The 17,628-nt window shown below is 54.6% G+C and overlaps 1 long non-coding RNA gene across 1 annotated transcript in view; it reads right to left on the bottom strand.

The window, feature by feature from the left end:
* Window positions 1-17,628, bottom strand: part of LOC148592737 (uncharacterized) — a 203,307-nt gene that overhangs the window by 184,419 nt on the left and 1,260 nt on the right. The window lies entirely within an intron of this gene.

Raw genomic sequence — 17,628 nt, forward strand, 5'->3', positions numbered from 1 at the left:
GAAAGGCATCCTCTGTCACAGCGCAGGGTTCCCTTTGGGGAGTCTCAGCAGCGGACACTCGGCCTCGTGGAGGCCGCATCACAGGCTCTGGGGACACTGAAGTCTTGGCTCCCACGGAGTCCTGGCTCTGCGCCTTCGTGTCCAAATCCTTTTCCAAGGATCGCAATGAGGAAAGTGAGTGCCGTCCTTTCCGCCCACTCTGTGCCCTCCCCTCCCATAAATTCCCTGCCCTTCTGGGGCCTGAACAACAGCAGCGCTCTCCCACCTAGGAAGATGCTGCCCTGCTCCTACAGGCAGGGTGGGGAGGGGGTTGTGAGCATGGGGCAAGAGATGGGCAAAGGCCGTTCCCAGAGGACCCTGAGGCAGCTCCTTGCAGTCACCACGCAGAGCAGGCAGTCAGGCTGTGGGGTCAGAGCCCTCCTGTTTTCCCCAGTGCTTCCTGCCTGCTCCTCAGCAGCTGCACAGTCACGCAGAGGCTTGGCCACCGTCGCGGTGCAGCCCTATACCTGTGTGATGATGTTTTCCAAGTCTTGTGAGCTCGGTGGGGCCGGGAGCAAATGCAAGCTGTCCCTTGTGTGGGACGAAGCCAGGGTCTCGCCGTGATGCAGTGCAGCACGTGGATCCTGCTCGGCTCCCTGCGCGGACAAGGAGAAACCAATGAAGGTGGTTGTGCTGGTACTAGTGGCTCCTGAGGCAGAGAAAGCCTCATCCCCACGTCAAAGGGACGTTCACAGCTGAGCCAGGCCAGCTATGCTGGCCCCACAGATGCTCTCTGGACATCAGGGCAAGGCTCGCAAGCTCCATCAGCACCTTGAATGGTCCTGCTCACTGTGCTTTGTGTGGAGAGTCCAGCAGCGAGTACCCTGACCTGAGAGAAGGTCCTGCTGGGCTGGTTTGCCCCGACTCCTCTTCCCCACCATCCTCATGCTCTCTCGTGCGGCTCCCATCCCTGCTGCCCACCTCTCCCGCTAGAGCCACCACTCACCTCACTGCCACCTTCCTGTGCATCAGAAAGGCCTTCCACAGGCTGCGAGCAAGCGTTCGCCTGCCGCTCCTTCTCCATCTCCTGGTTCTACACCTGGAGACGGGCTACTCTGGACTCAGAGAAGTGCTGCTCCCTCGGGAAGGAGCTGCTCTGCTCAGAGGACGCATCCAGAGTGGGCCAGGGCGAGGACTCTGCCCAGGCATAAATACGGTCGCTGTGGGCACCATCCCGTCACAATGGCCTTGGGGACATGATGTCATCTCCATCACAAAGGCCTGCGTGTTGCCATGGGGGGGGCCAGGACCATGGCGTGGTGATGACCAAGGGCACCCCCATTTCAGGAGCTTAGTGATCACCAAGGGGAAGCCCACAGCACACAGAGCCCTCCGCATGGGTCCCTGAAAGGTCAGGCTTTCTCCTGGAGCAAGAGGATTGCATCATGGGGGTCCTAGCAAGTGACCAGGTCTAGGGGACTGTTTGTCCTCTGCCCTGTGCGTAACAGAGCTGCGAGATGCAGGTGGGGGCAGGGGTGGCACCAGGAGTTTCCCATGTGTTTGGAGAGCACATCTTGTCTACTGCAGCGTGTGCTTAAGAGAACACCCGGCCAAGGCTCTGGGCTCTCTTTGGAGGCTCCTTGAACCGGCGTGTCTTGCACGGAGGGAGAGGATTGTAGTAGGTGCCACTTTTCCAACAGAAATTAGGGCACTGCCACGTGGATTGTGAAAGGAATGGCACAGCTGCCACAATTCGGACAGGAATTACGCTGCTGCCACGTGGGACGGTGGGAGGAACGACGCAGTTAACACCTTTCCCCACAGAAATGTGCCTGGTGCCTCCTCATTCTTTCTCCTCAACTCAGGTCTCTGCTTCTTTCCCAAATTAAACTGTGAATCTTTTTCACAGCTAAAAGAAAGGTGTATTATGCAGAATAAAGGTGCCGCTTGAGGTGGGGGCCTCCAAGCAGGGACCTCTAATCCCCACGTTCTTAGTTGTAGGTTTGGGCTGCAGCCCAAGCGCAGCCACTCCCGCCCCCATGGCCTAATCCCTGACAACCCATCCCGCGACTTCCCGGCCTGGCGTCCTGGTGCCCCATGGGCTGCCTGTTGCTGGAGGGGTCTCTGGAGGGGCGCTCAGGGAGGGTTATCTGCCCCGCTGCCCCTGTCGCTGCTGCCCTAGGAGTGGCTCCTGCTGGCCGTGGCTGTGGCCTGGCTGCAGCCGGGCCTGGGCCCTGCGGTGTCAGCTCTGCAGTGACCAGTGCTCAGGGCTGCTGCTCTGGCTCTTCCCTCCTGACGCTGCAAGGGCAGGAGGTGCAGGGCCCTCCCCAAGGACATGGCGCAAGACGACCATTGAGATTAGAGCAGCTGGGCTGGCACACAAGGGTTAGTACATACCTGACTCTGCCTCCGGCGTGTTCTCGCGGGAAGACGGTGTTTTCTCCTGCGCCTTGGGCTCAGAGGCAACCTGTATGGGCATGATCCACTCTTGTTATTTGGGGTAACCAACATAAAGAATTTGCTTCTCCACTCCTAAAGTCTAAGCTGAAACAAATCCACTCTACAGCAGCATATATACAATGTCAGCGAACAGGCAATGTGCCAAAATAAATAAAGGCAAAATTTATGCTATTTTTTTTTGCTTCTTAATGCTGTTCAAAGACAGCCAGAGATGTATTCTACTTGCCATTTTGAGGGGGAATTCATAGGATATTTTTTATCTTCAAAGTGGGAAAATTTTCAAGCTGAGGAGTCCCATCTTAGGCTCTCATAAGCTATATCAGGCCTTCAAATAAAATGCTTTATTTCATGTTCTTCATTTGGCTTTGCCATATACCTATACTTATAAGGAGGACTTTATTTCTGTAAACTCTGTACAAATATTGAAATCTTTCTCTGCTCTCCCTTCCAAGTTCCCAGTCCAAAAAACCCTCAAGGGTCCCTTGTCTGATATGAACATAAATGTTAGGGAGTCAATGCTGTTTCTAAGGTCAGATCACTCAAAGATCAAGAGGAAGAGTCACTCAAAGATCAAGAGGAAGAGGTCTAATGAATCTTTTACATGCACTGTCAGGGAGGGATTTGGTTTTATGCCTCAACAAAATAGTAGAATATCTCTCTGCTAAAATATTGTTTTCCCATCAGCTCAGACTAAAATTTCTGGGGTTGCCAGAACTGAATCCTTCGTGCCATTCATTTTCCTTAGGTTCATTCAATCCAGGTTGGATGAATCAATTTACTAAATGCATGAGAACCGAATAGACTCCAGTCAACCATATAGGAAATTAAAACAGTAGCTTTCTATCAAAAAGTGTTGCTATTTCTTTTATTTTTATTGTTATATTTATTTTTTTAGGAAGCGTACCAGGGAGCGGAGCAGGTGTCTTTAGTTGGTGCTTAAGGCCACTCTGTTAAGCGTCACTCGGTATTAGTCAAAACACACCCTGGTTTAGCAGAGACATAACGGCAGCTGTTCTAGCCTTTGTCGTGGGCGAGTGCTAGTGCCAGCAACATGAGCGGAGCATTTGGCATTTTTCTCTTGCAACACAGGGATTCATTTGGCCGTTGCCAAGTGGGAAAGTGGCGTGCACCTTCACAGAGGTCAAAGGTTTGGATTAGTAACCCTCTGTCATGGCACCAAGTGGAACAACTGCTAACGTTATAAGGGACCAAGTTTGCACTTGGCTTTGCTTTCACTAAGGCTAAATGGGATGGGCAAACAAAACATGCATTCTCCTTCAGCCTTGGATGCATGGGGTTGGTCTGGAAAAAGAGAGGTCCATGAGGAGAAACACCCTGACCACAGCATACACAGGGGATTTTAGAGGTAGGCTTCCTTGTGTTCAAAGCCTGCTCTTGTTCTCCATTAGAGTAGAACCCTAAACAAGGCAGAGATTTGGTTTTATTAGCCCTTATGCACAATGAGGAGCTGCATGAGCACATTTGGAAGGGGGAAAGGTGATTAGGACAGAAGGGGAAGGAGAGATGGAGAAGCGGAAAAGAGTGAATCCATGAGGCCGGTGGCCTCATCACCACAGTTATAACTTGTGACCACCACTTCCACACCCCCATGTACTTCTTCCTCCTCAACCTCCCTGCCCTGGACCTTGGCACCGTCTCCACCATTATCCCCAAGTCCATGGCCAGTTCCCTCCGGAGCACCAGGGCCATCTCCCGCTCAGGATGTGCAACCCAGCTCTTCCTGTTTGCCTTCTTCCCTTCAGATGATCATTCTCTCCTCACAGTCACGGCCTGTGACCACTGTGTTGCCTTCTGCAGACCCCTGCACTACGAGACCTTCCTGGGCAGCAGAGCTGGGGTCAAAATGGTAGGGGCTGCTTGAGGAACAGGAAACTCAAGCATGCACTGAATAAACAGTTCAGCTGGTACTAGCTGAGCAGCAATGAGCTGCCCATTCCTCTGCACAACTGATTTCTAATTTATCTTGGAGAGATTTTGTCCTTTGAAATTGTCTCCTTGATAGTAGTGTTTGAATGCATCCCACTTCCCCAGCATCATGCACCACAGTCTACCTGAGCTGGTCATATCTTGTAAATATGTGATTCAGGGCTGTCCTCTCTCCAATAAAAGGGAAGGTCACTTTGGAGGAGGGTCTTTTTTTTTTTTTTTTTTTTTTTTTCTAAAGTTGGAGCCGAGGATTTGCTCAAGGTCTTTTACCATGAAAGACACCTTTTGCTTTTCCATGGATTTCCAAGGGCTCGTGGTGATGAGCTCATGGGGTGATGTGTTAGAGCATGAGGGCTGGATTCAGCATTCACTACTTGCTTCCCTGGAAAAAAAGATAAGGGAAGCAGAGCATCACTGTCCTCTGTGTCCTTGTGCCAAGCACTGGGCCTGGTGGCAGCTTGGGGCCTGGTGGGGCAGCTGATCACACATTCCTGCACCCTGGAGCTGCTTTGCCCACAGTGGCTTGGGCTGTGCTGTGAGTGTCCAGAGCTCTGCAGCATCCTCTGTTGGGCACTGCTGTGGGGCCACCCCAGCCTGGGCTGCACGGATGGTCGGGCTGGGGAGAGGGCAGCAGAGGTGGGGAGAGCCAGGAAGGGGCTGTTCTGGGCTGCTCATGGCCCACGAGAGGAAAACAACAGTGTTATCTAAGGGGGGTGAACAGGCAGCGGGGGGGACACACATGGATGGGTCTGTGGTTCTGGGCCAGGTCTTGTGTCCACGGGCTGTATGGATGGGAACGGTCAGATCTCCCCAACCTCTCTCCCATCACAGACTGCGGCAGATCCTGGAGGATGTCAGTGTGCGCCCCCGGCCTGAGACCCGACCAGGGCTGGGCAGGCAGCAGGTGCTGGGGAGGTGCCAAAGCAGGAGGGCTGTGGAGGGATGGAGCACCAAGGGTTGTCCTGGGGACTGTGCTGGGGACATTCCCCCAAGCCAGAATGCGCCTTGTCCTATGTGGTGACTGCACAGTGGGTCCATGCTGCCACATATCATAGAATCATAGAATCCTAGAATGCTTAAGGTTGGAAGGGACCTCTAGAGGTCATCTAGTCCAATCCCCCTGCACACGCAGGGTCACCTAGAGCACGTGGCACAGGACTGCGTCCAAGCGGGTTTGAAGATCTCCAGAGAAGGAGACACCACAACCTCTCTGGGCAACCTGTTCCAGTGCTCTGTCACCCTCACTGTTAAAAAAATTTTCCTTAAGTTCATGTGGAACTTTTGGTGCTTCAGTTTGTGGCCATTTCCTCTAGTTCTGTCGGTGGCCACCACTGAAAAGAGACCAGCACCATCCTCCTCACTCCCTCCCTTGAGGTACTTATATACACTGATTAGATCCCCTCTCAGCCTTCTCTTCTCCAGGCTGAACAGGCCCAGCTCCCTCAGCCTCTCCTCACAGGGCAGATGTTCCAGGCCCCTGATCATCCTTGTGGCCCTGCGCTGGACTCTCTCGGAGCTGGAAAAGAGATGGGAGCCGTGATGCTGCTCACTGCTCCTCTGCCCAAAAGAAAAGCCAGGAGAGCTCTCCCAGCCCGGCCTGATGAGCTCTTGTCCCTGCGCCCGCCATGGCAGAGAAGAGACTGAGCACCAGCAGATCCCTCAGCTACAGCTGTGCCAGCCTTGGGGAGCTGCCCGGAGCACCAGGACAGGCAGAGCACCTTCCTGGCATGTCCCAGTCCACAACGAGGGTGGCAGAAGCAGCAGGGAAATGGTCTGTTCTAGTTCCTGAACACATTAAGGCAGTGGGAAGATCCCTCGTGAAGTCATCGAGGGCAATTTGTGCCTCACCAACCTGATTGCCTTCTCTGGTGGGATGCCTGGCTCTGGGGACAAGGGGAGAGCAGTGCACGCTGCATGCCTAGAATTAAGGAATGCTCTTAACGTGTTTTTCCATAACATCTTTGTAGCCAAACTGGGGGAACGTGAGCTGGAGTCAACAGCATGTGAGCAATGAGCTGGAGGCCGCTTCGCCCAAAGAGGGAGCAGTGCTGGAAATTCAACTGGCCAATGGTTATGTGTGAGATTCCCCAGAGCCCAGCTGAGATTCCAGCTGCCCACAGGCAGGAGTTGCCAGGCTGCGCAGGACTGCCCCACAGGCGCCAACTTGGCTTTTGGCTACTGATGGGGGAGAGCTTCTGCCTCGCAAGCAGGTCCTCTCCCTGCAGGAGCCCCCTGCCCTTGCTCAAGGCTTCTCCCGGGGTGCAGAAAGCAGCGTCGCAGCGCCCAGCGTCATCTCAGAAATGGCTGCCTTGGAGGGCCTTTCCAATAGCCTTTCTTCTTCCCTTTCTCTGGTCAAGACAGGCATGGCCCAGAGCGAGAGTGTCCCGGGATGGGGGCTCCACGCTCTCCCTGCTGCCCTATGCCCCCTGCCTGCCCCTCCAAAGATGCCCTGGTGACTCTTGCAAGCTTCACACCGCACCAAAAAAAGGCTCACATGAACTTGGAAAGGGAGTTTATTTTTTGGAGAAAGTGACTTTTCTCCTGGAACCGTCCGGCTTTTGGCCCCGCTGCTCTTTCTTCTGGAGGCTGCGCATCACCAAAGCACTGAGGGGTAGAGGAGAAAGATGCTGAGTGTGTCATGACACACAGGTGCCTCCTGGAAATCCAAAGGCACATCCCAGCCCCCACCCCATTCCGTGCAAGGGATGGCTGGGCCCAGCACAGGCGAGGCCAAGCTCCAAGGGCACTTGTGTGCCCTGGCGTAGGGGGCAGCGAAAGACCCTCTCTCCCCTGGGCCTTGGCACAAAGGGCTTGGCAGGAGCAGGGACCCCGCCTGCCTTGGGAGCTACTTACCGGCGAGCCCCTTCCTCCTCCTGCTTCTGCTCCTGCTGGTTTTGCTCCACCCTTTCCTTCCAGCGGTCCCGAAGCAGTTTGTACGCAGTGGTGACCTTCGCGTTCTGCTCTACTTGTGGCGGCTGACATCTGCAGGAGGAGGAAAAAAGTCCTTGTCCTGCTCCCTGGGGACCCCTGGCACTTTTCCCCTCTGCAGTTCCTCCACACCCTCCCCAGCAGAATTCAGGGGATGTTGTCTATCCTGGTAGGTATCAGGGGATGCTGCGTGCCCCGCAGCACAGGGATTTCAGGTGCTCCAGGGACGGGGAGGGTCAAGGTCACGCAGCTTGCAACTCGCGTGCCTTGCACACTCACTTGTCCACTGGCATGCCTCTGTCTGCGGAGGAGCGCTGGCCAAGGGGTTCCAGCTTCTTCACCCTTTGCATCTGTTTCGTAAGGGCAAGAAGAACAAACTTCAGGAGGATGTTCAGGAGGGAAGTGAACAGGGGAGATGGCACTGGCCCACTCACAGGGGATGCACCTAGTCCAGGCACGGATCCACAGGTTGCCACCCCCTCGCCCATTTCCCCTGGCTGCAGCCATCTCCCTCCTCGGAAGGGCTCAGCCAACTTGGCTGCTGCCCCAGGCAGGCAGCAATCCTCCTCCTGGGCCCTGGCTGCCTGCAAAGCTCCCTTGCCTGCCCGGCAGGCAGGAGATGCCCCTTTCTCAGAGGGCCCTGCACGGCATCCCATAGCTTCTCCTGATGTGGGGCCCTTTCTGCCCCCACAGCGTGCTGTCTCCTCTGTGTGGCTTGCCCTTGCCTCTCTTGGAATACAGAGATGCAGGCAGCCCTTGGAGTGCACTGCATGGGAGGGTGGTTGTTTCCTGGCGAGGGCACAGGAAGGCAACGCAATTACACTTTTGTGCGGTTGGGAGGGAGAGTTGATGGGTTTTGCTCTTCACTGTCTCTCTGCCCCTGCTCTTGAGCCTCACGGGCTCTTTGCCCCTTTTCAACACAGCGGGAATACTGTTCTCTCCTGCCCTAACTGAGCAGGGACCAAAGAGGCACTGAGCTGTCCTCTACGCCTTCAATGCCAAAAAGAACCGTTTCTGCGATTAACAAAACCCCAGAGGAATTTTTGCAGGCATTTTGTGTTGGAGAACAGAGCCAAATTTGCATCCTTGCAGGACACATCCCAAAAAGGACACTGGGGGTTGTAGGGAGCCCGCGCTGCGGGCCCTTTACGTGACCTCCCATCACACACCTGTGCGGCAGCCCTGGGAGCAGCACGGGCAGCGGCAGGCCGAGGAGCGGCCGGAGGATGCGGGCGGTGCTCCACTTTCCCCTCCTTCTGCACCAAGGTGTCCTCCACGTGCCCCACTTGTTTGACAGAGTTCCTGAGAAGACACCGTGGGAGACAAGAGGTTGAGGACAGGGGGCATTTGATCCCACAAGGAAAGGATGGGATTCCCTGCAATCTCGAGGGACTCCTTCCTGGACAAACACTCCTGCACGAGGCATTTCCTTTTAGCTCCCCAAAACGTCCTGATGCTGGAGGAAAGTTAAGGCCATGGGAGGCTCTCATGCAAAGTGGTACATGCTTGCCTTCCAGCAGGAGAACAGCCTTAAGTGGGGTGTGTGTTGGAGGCCTTTTGGAGGCCCTAGGCCCAGCATGGTCAAAGGGGCCCGCTCTGGAGCACAGATCCTCCTCCCTCCCGCCAAGGCTCTCACCTGGCAGCAGGCTGCTTCGCCAGGCCTTGCCGCCTGCTGCCTGTGCCTGCGTTGGGCAGCGCGGGCAGACACAGCTCCTGGCGCTGCTGCAGGCGCTTGCCAGGCTGCTGCTCTGCAGGGAGGAAGGGAGGAAGCTCTTGAGCAGAGCCTGCTGAGCAGCCCCTTCCCAGGGGGCTGCTGTGAGGCAGCGTGGGGGGACAGGGAGCCAACGTGCCCCGCAGGCGGCAGCTTTGGCCTTACCTTTGGTGGGGCTGGTGCTCCTGAGCTCTTCGGCTTTATTTTTCCCAGAGCGGGAGGCGGTGGAGACAGCCTTGGCCTCTGGGCTGCCTTTCTCCAGGAGCCGAAACCTGGAAAGCAGAGGACGAGGCAGGTTTGAAGCAAGGGGGCTGTCTGCCCTGGCCTCTTGCTCCAGGACTCATGTTCCTTCCTGCCCTAGGAGAACTCCTCGTTTACCAGATGCTTTGCCTCCGTGCACACTTCCCTGGGGGGGTTGGCAGTGTCCCCCAAAGCCAGGGAACTTGGCGTAAGTGCCTGTGAGCACTGAGCCCCGGCAGTGCACCCGGCTGAGCAGCAGCTGCGAGGGCCCCCTGTCAGCCAGCCAAGGGCTGCAAAGGAAACGCACTCACCTGGGGAAGACGCGCACGGGGCGAGAGCAGGTCCCGGGAAGAGTCATCCTCCCAGCTGCCTTGCTGGGATCCTTTGCCCAAGGGACCTGCAAGGCAGCACAGGCCCGTTGGGAGGTTTCCGAGGCAGCTTCCTGCCTGCTGGCAAAGGCAGCAGCCCCTGCGGGTGCTGCAGGAGAAGCCGCCGCTCCAAAGCCTCCTCCTCAGCCCCAACCGTGCCCATAAGGCCCTTGATGTGGCGATCAGATGCTGCACGAGGGAGCCCTGAGAGTGGCTCTGGAATGACTCCAATATCCATGCGAGTCATTCTGTAGAGACGAGGATGCAGGGAAGTGGGGCTGGACGCTCTCCTGGGGAGTGGGGAATTTGGTGGGACCAAGCTTTGGAGAAGGTGTTTGTTTAGTCTGCGCAGAGCGGGAAGCCACTGAGGCTTCCCAAAGCAATGGAAGTAGGCCTGGAAAGCAGAGCAACTTACACTGCGAAGAGCTGCAATTAAGCTTGCTGTTTTTTCCAGCTTTTTGATGCAGCTGGCGTAAAACCTCATGCAAAGTCTGTCTCCCTGTTGGGTCAGGACACCAATGTCCCTGAAGGCAAAGGCCACATCCTGCTTCTTGCCCAAGTGCAATCTGAACAAGTGGATGGTCTCTCTCACGCAGTCTTTTATGATATGCCACGGAAAGGAGGTGGCCAGGGACAAGCGGTGGTAGTCGAGCGTCTCAATCCAGATATCATCTGCAAGGAAGAGAGTCTGCAATGTCAGTGCTACAGGGGCCGCAGCTGGCATCGCTGGGCCATCAAGGTATGGGGGTGTCGTGGAGCCAAGAGTTGGGGCATCGAGGGCAAGAGAGCCCGACTTGCTGCGACACTCGCAGCAGAAGAGTGCAGCGAAGGTCCTTCCCAAGAAAGAGCTCTCTGTGTGGGGGGTTGCGCGGGGGGAGCTCTCTGTGTTCCCCAGCTGTGGAGGGCATTGCCTGCTTCTGGCAGCCCCTGCATAGCGCAGGGAGCGCACTCCCAGCCCAGGTACAGTGGAGAGGGGAAGCGGAGGGTGGTCCCTGCTGTCTCACCAGGGAGAGTCACTTCGGGGCACTCCTGCACACAGACCATCTGCTCGCCCAGCTTGAAGATGGGTCTCCGAACCATGAGCACCCCTTCTTCACCCAGGCTCACTGGCTCCTGGACTGTGCAGAAGGTGCCAAGACCCTTGAGCAGGACACCCTGCACATAGAAAAGACAGAAAGGCCCTGTGTAAGCATTGTGTTGATGGAAAAGGGGAGGACTGTGTGAGCGAGGGCAGGCTGCTCTGTGCCCTCCCTGCTGTTGCGCTACAGTAGGGCAAGACTTTGGAAAGCTCTGGAGGAGAGCCCCTTGCTGTGGATGTTGTCCTCAGCCTCCTCTCCACATTTGGTCCTCACCGTCCTCCAAGTATTTCCTACCATGGCAGTGGACAACAAAATCCCAGGGCTCTCAAAGAAGACAGAGGCAGGAAAATGCCTCCATCTCTCTGCTTGGCCTCTGCATTGTAGCCACCAGGAAAGGGAAGCCCCACGAGGTGTCGAATGTTTCCTCACACGAGACCTGCCCGTAGTTTCTCCCCCAGTTTGACAAGGAGCTGCTCTGCGGCACACGGGCTGGTGGCAGTGCGCTGCCGTGGCTCTGGGGGAAGGATTGCTCCCAGGGGCCCAGGGCTCTCTGCACAACTGAAACCCCCAAGGCGAGGAGGAGCAGCATGGCAGCCCACCTTGTTCAGCTTCAGCTGCTTCAGGATGTAATGGGACACAGCGTCCCAGATGGTGACAATCTCTGTGGGATGAGGGAAAGATGTGTCAGGCCCCGTGTCAGAGAGCTCACGAGCTCTCCGCAAACGACTCCCCCCTGGGTGACCGATGCACGTGCATGCAAGCCAACCAAGAAGCCACTGGCCGAGCTGCCCAGGTGGCCTGTGCCCCTGTTACAGGCTGCCAGCCTTACGCTGATCCCCACAGACATGCAGAGGAGAAGGCGGGACAGGGGAAGGATTTGGCACAAGATCAGTGGCCAGTGACTCTTGGCAAAGGATGCCAGTTGCAAGTGCGAAACTCCAAACATCATCTGCCCACTAGAGCACATGTGAGGATGCAGGGGCATGAAACTGAGGTTGTCCCAAACAAGAAACCTCCTTGGATTTACTCCAGAGCAAAGGATTTGTTTCCACCGGGGCCATTAGTGGCGGGCGCTGGAGAGCCCTGGGGGAATGCAGGGACACATCCATCTCCCGGACAGGGGATCTCTTCCCTCATAGCGGCAGTCCACCAAACGCCTTCCCCCTTCCCAGGCAGACGTGACCCCTCACTGCAACTCCCTGAGCAGAGGGAGCTGTGTCCAAAGGAGCCTTAGGACCCAAGGCAGCCACAGGTGCAAGACCCACGAGTCCCGGATGACACGTTGTCTCCCAAGCCAGGCAGGACCCTCAGGCCAGGCTCTCCCAACAGGCCCCAGCCCTCCGCAGGCTACAGCCCCGGGGCCACAGCTGCTTTGACCCCTAACAGGATCTGCGGCACCTGGCAAAGCAGCCCTCAAACCCTTACCCTCAGTGGAGAGCTGCAGGAGCACGGGGAATAGAAATGAGTGCTCCGGACCAACGGTCTTAGTCCAGAAGCCCTCCATCTTGGCTTCCCCCTTGCCCTTGGCTCTCTAGTCGAGCAGGGATGAAGAATTCTCTTCCCACGACCTCGCCAAGGCCTCCTTTCTCTCCAACGAGCCCCTTGTTCTCAGCCTGTGAGGGAGAGCTTCCCCGAGCACTCCCGCTGCCTCCTGTGTGTGCTCCTCGTCACCGAGAAGCTCCAAAGGGCAGCAGTGGAGCACAGCACGGCGAGCAGTGACCAGCAGCGCGCGTGCCTGGCAGGGAAGTGACAGGGCCCTGCTGATCGCTGGGGTCACTTCCTTGTGATGCAGCACAAGCCAGTGTGACCTCAGCGCGTGTCACCAGGGGCTGCATGAGGGGAGCTGTTGGGACCCGCGCGGGTCTTCCGGAGCTGAGCCCTGGGGCTGTGTCAGTCCTGGCCCTGAAGATGTGGGGCTGAGCTCAGCCCTCCCCTGAAGGATATACTCTCCCAAAGGTCTGGCACAGAGAACCCTCTTCTGAGCTGCAAATACATCACTACACTCTCAGACAGGAACATGACTCAGAGAGAGATAAAATAAAAACAGGCCCAGTCCATCCTTGGGAAGATCTTTGTGATGGAAGACGTTTTCATGGAGACCGTCAGAACTGCAGCTGTGCTGAACATGGTCCTGCACCTCTTTGCAAACACCTTCATCTAAAGTCTCAGGAAAAAAAAAAAAAAAAAAAGGCCCTGAGGCCCTGAAGGAAGTCATTGGACATGCAAACTTTTGGCTGCCTTGATGCTTTTCGTAATAGCCATTCTAAATATGCATGATTTATTATATCACATATATATATATATGTAGCTATTTAATACAGGTGCCTCAGCAGATTTGTGTTCTCTTTGGATTGCAGTGGTAACAGGGGAGGGTGTGAATTGTGCCATGGTTACAAGGGACTGTTATAAATGAAATCGAAAATATGTTCACTAAATGTAACCCCCCCTTATTCAGACTGCAACACAGGCTGACAGTACATGTTGACACAAGGAACTTTCATAAATCATCTCAGGAAGTTTATCTGAAAACTTTGGGAACAATGACCAAGGGCTGTTGAGGAAACCTCAAAATACCTTCCTTCCCTGAAGAACAGAAAATGCTAAGTTTAAGATGCTAAGAAGGTGCCAAGAAAATTAAGCTTACAATAAGTTAAAATTCATTGGATTCAAATACATAAATCTCAGTTTCACTGTTGTGATGAAGACAGCTTCACTCATTAGCCAGTGATGGCATGTGGGCAATAGCTTTATTTATTCACTTTTGAGGGAGGTTTCTTAAAAATATATATATTTACAACATGCTGCCAGCATGTTCATTGTTAGAAGCCCCATTTTATATCCACTGATGAGTCTAGGATGCATTTCTGTTAACAAAAAAAAAAAAAAAAAGTGTTTTATCTTGGATACATAAGCATGTCCTACCGTCTTTTTCTTTGCTGAAGAAGTACTCCATGTTTGAGAATGTTTTCAAATAAACTATTTTTTCTAATAAACTAACCTTCTATCATCCATATCCTTTCATGGCAAAGTGATGGGCAGAAGCATGTAGTGTTGATGAAATCTCTTTTTTTTTTTTTGTGTTGCACCAGGGATAACAAAAAAGTGCAGAGGAACGGAAAGCACTCCTTTGCATTCATGTTTCATTTTGTTAGGGCCTCTGAGGGGCAGAATTGCTGTTAATATCTTTTATAAACTGTATGTGAGCATCCCATTTCTCAAGGGAATTGTGAACTCTTTAAAGCAAACTCCATATCCTCACACTGGGCCCCAGGGAAGTTGCAGCACTTTGGGTGAACAAAGCCTGACCGAGTACTCAGCTGCTCTTGGGCAGCTCGGTTGTCTTGCTCTGAAATGGGCCCTTCCGCACCACAGTGAAGGATGTGGTGGCCGTGGATCTTCCATCCAGGCCCACAGCTCCCCCGGCCAAGCAGAGTTAGGGTGTGCAGGCAGATGCCTCAACCCTGGCCCAGTGTGGACTTAACTGAACAGGACATGAAGAACTAGAGGGTAAAAGAAATCACTGGACACTGCAGCTAACAGAATGAGGCAGAGGGAGTGAAAAGGGGCAGTGGTGTGTAAGCAAGACCCTGACCACTGCACTTGTGTGGCCAAGCCATGTGCCTGGTCACTGCAGTCTATCCCACTTGTATACCCCATTCATGCTGATGAGCACACATCTGTCCCTGCACAGCGGAGAATATGGGAATGGCAGTGTAGGGTGCTGTGTTCATGGAAATCTCAGATTTGTTGAGTTACCTTCTCTTTCCTCCTCTATCACCAGAGCTCAGGCTGAAGGCCGACAGCCAGCAGAGACAGCCAGAGTCCTGCTTGTGAACTGGAGCACTTCTTCTGCCAAACAGAAAAGCCACCTCTTCCCTCTGCTCCCCACCTGCCCCGGCCATGACAACACGTGCCCTGCATGGAGCGGTTGGCTGCTTTTGGAGAAGAAGCCCTACCAGGCAAGAGCCTGGGGATGTACTGGAGACAAGGGGCAGGAAGCAAAAGCCTCCTAGGCAGAGTCACCAGCGCCCAGGCAGCAAGGGCAGGTTAAAGCACTCCTTTGCTAGTGGCAGTGGCATTAGTGGTACAGCTGTCTTGTGCTGGCTGCAGGGAGAAAAAGCCTCATTGTCCAGAAAGCCATCCTTCCTCTGTCATTACCTCCTCTAGGAAAGGAGAAGTTGGATAGCTCAGGACAGTGGCTGGGAGCAGGCCAAGAGCTGGGCTGCACTGCCAGTGATCCATGCAAACCTCCCGTCTGCCTTGCCAGTTTCCCTTCTCTTGCCCTCTTTGCGAACAGAGCCTGCCAGGGTCCTCTGCATGGCTTTGAGTGCTCCCTCAAGACCTCCATGTCCCTTTGACGTGCTCCCTGTTCTGGCAGTGCCCCTCTGGACTCCCACTCTTTGGTGTTTTGGGGCATCCCAGGGCCCTCCATGCGCTGTTCACAGCTCTCCACAGTGCCTCCATGTGTGTTTTGGTGTTCCTGCAGCTCCTCACTGCCTTATAGGGGACAGCTGCTCTGCTGGAGTGTCTCTCAGTGTGCCCCAGGTGCCTCCAAGCACCTTTTAGGGCTCCCTGGAAACCTCTGAGCACATTTTGGGGGGCTCCCTTGGCCTCTGTGTTTCTTTAGTTTGCTCCAGGGACGTCTGCACACTTCCCAGAGGGCTCAGTGTGTCTATCAGGTGCTCCTAGGAACCTCTGTCTTGGGACTTTGTGTGCGTTGTGGGCCCTTCCAGGGTGTTCAGAGCACTACTTGGAGCCTCTCAGAGGCCTCTGATTGCCTTTGGTTTCTTCACAGTGCCCACCCTTGATTTTTGGTGCATCCCATGAGTCTCTGTCTGCTTCTTGGGGCACCGTAGGACCCAAGCACCATTCAGTGTGTCCGAGCAGCCTCTGAGTTCCTTTCAGTGTGCCTCATTTTTCAGTCCATTCCTGGGGCCTCAGGTGCCATTTGGTGTGTGCCAGAGATTTGTCTGGTTTTTGATGATTCTTGGAGGCCTCAATCTGCTTTTCAGTATATCTCATGGGTCTTTGAGTTCCTTTCATTTCCCTCATTGGGCTGCTGTCAGTTTTTCAGTGCATCCCAAGGCTCCTTGAGTGAGCTCTGGTGCCCTGAAGGCCTCAGTGAATATCGGGGGCCTCCATGTGTCTCCATCTGTGTCTCAGCAGCCCGTTGGATCCCCTTCCTTCTCAGAGACGTGCAAAGACCCACTGCTCTTCTGGCACATACGGTCCTTTGGCGAGGCCCACAGAACCTCCTCTGGGGTCCCCCAAAAGTCCCTCAGTGCCTCTTGGGGCTGGAGAAGCTCCCAGTGGGGAGATGCTGCCATGGGAGAGGGGGCTGGAGCATTATCCTCTGCCACCCCCAAAGAGACCCTAGACCCCGAGCAGAGATGTCTGATTTTGTCTCGCGGCGGAGGGTACCCATTGCCGGGAGAGGTGAGCTGTGATGGGGCAGCAAGGCAGGGAGAGGTGGTGGCAGCCACACAGTCCCTGCTCTTCTGTGGCTGGGAAGGCTGAAACCCGTACATGAGTGGAGGATGGATGCACAAGTGGTAGTGTGATGGGCAGGCAAAAAAAGCAAAGGAAAACAAGAAGTAGGGGATATAGTTAACTGCACTGTAGGAAAGGAAAATTAAAGCAGGAGGAAAAAAAATCAGCTCTCAGAAATTGATAGTTTAGCCACAGATGTCTCATCTTTTACATATTCATCTATATATATTATATAGAAAGAGATACAGGAATAGATGTGTGTGACTCCTTTCTCACTATTCCAGGAGCAGCTCTCTGAGTAGGTTAGCACAAGGAAACAAATGAGCCGGGGTGAAGGACGAGGAGGGTTTTGTGGGCTTGCCCTGAGCCCTCACTTGCCCGTCAGTGTGTGAGATCCCCTCAGGAAGGGTCAGCAAGTTGCAGAGAACCCTGAAGGGAGGAGGGAGGCAGTTTGGGTGCCACATGCTGGACAACCATCGAACCCTCCTCCCTACTCAGCTCCCACAGGAGAGGTCTTTCATCCATTCGTACTGGGGAGCAGCTGCTTCAAACCCAGTGAAGGAACAGGGATCCTGTCTCAGCTCCTATGGGCTCCTGCTTTAGGGGTAGACATGGCATCTTCTCGGCCATGGAAATATGGGCTAGCGTTCAGGGCCTACAGTCACCTCCGGGCTCACTGCTATGGGGCCCCAGCCCAGCACTCGAGGCTCTGTGCAGCTCTGTGCTGCAGCTCTGTGGTGGCAACTGTCCCAGGGACCAGGGTAGCCCAGGAAGAGCCCTTTGGAAAAGAGCAGGTTGGGGCAGGAGATTGGACCATCCTGCCCAGAGGGACATAATAGGACTCTGCAGACTGGCACATATGGCTGGAAACCCTGCATGAGGTTTGCAGGATGGGAATGTCTAAGACTGACTGTAAGGCTGAGAGAGCTGGGCCTGTTCAGCCTGAAGAAGAGAAGGCTGAGAGGGGACCTGCTCAGTGTCTATAAACACCTTAAGAGGGACAGAGCCCTGGAGTAGGTTGCCAAGAGAGGTTGTGGAATCTCTTTCTGTGGAGATCTTCAAAACCCGCTTGAACGCAATCCTGTGCCACGTGCTCTAGGTGACTTTGTGTGTGCAGGGGGGTTGGGCTAGATGATCTCTAAAGGTCCCTTCCAACCTTAATAATTCTATGATTCTATGTCCCTGCCAGCAGAAATATCCTCCAGCTGGACTCATCACTATTCCCACACCCCAGAGATCACGGGCTCTTGCAGGAGCACAGCCTGTCTCAGAGCCTGCTCTTCCCAAGTTGTTCCCCTTACCCACTGCTGGTTTGTGCTGCTTCACCTTCCCTGATCAGCTTTGGGGAGACATCCAACACCTGGGGAGGGAAACACAATCTCTGGGTCAAACTCCCACATGGTTTTAATAAGAACAAATAGCAATG

Source organism: Tinamus guttatus, unplaced genomic scaffold, assembly GCF_059628265.1.
Source record: "Tinamus guttatus ecotype Peru unplaced genomic scaffold, ASM5962826v1 Tinamus_guttatus_pri_ptg000529l, whole genome shotgun sequence".
NCBI lineage: Eukaryota > Metazoa > Chordata > Aves > Tinamiformes > Tinamidae > Tinamus > Tinamus guttatus.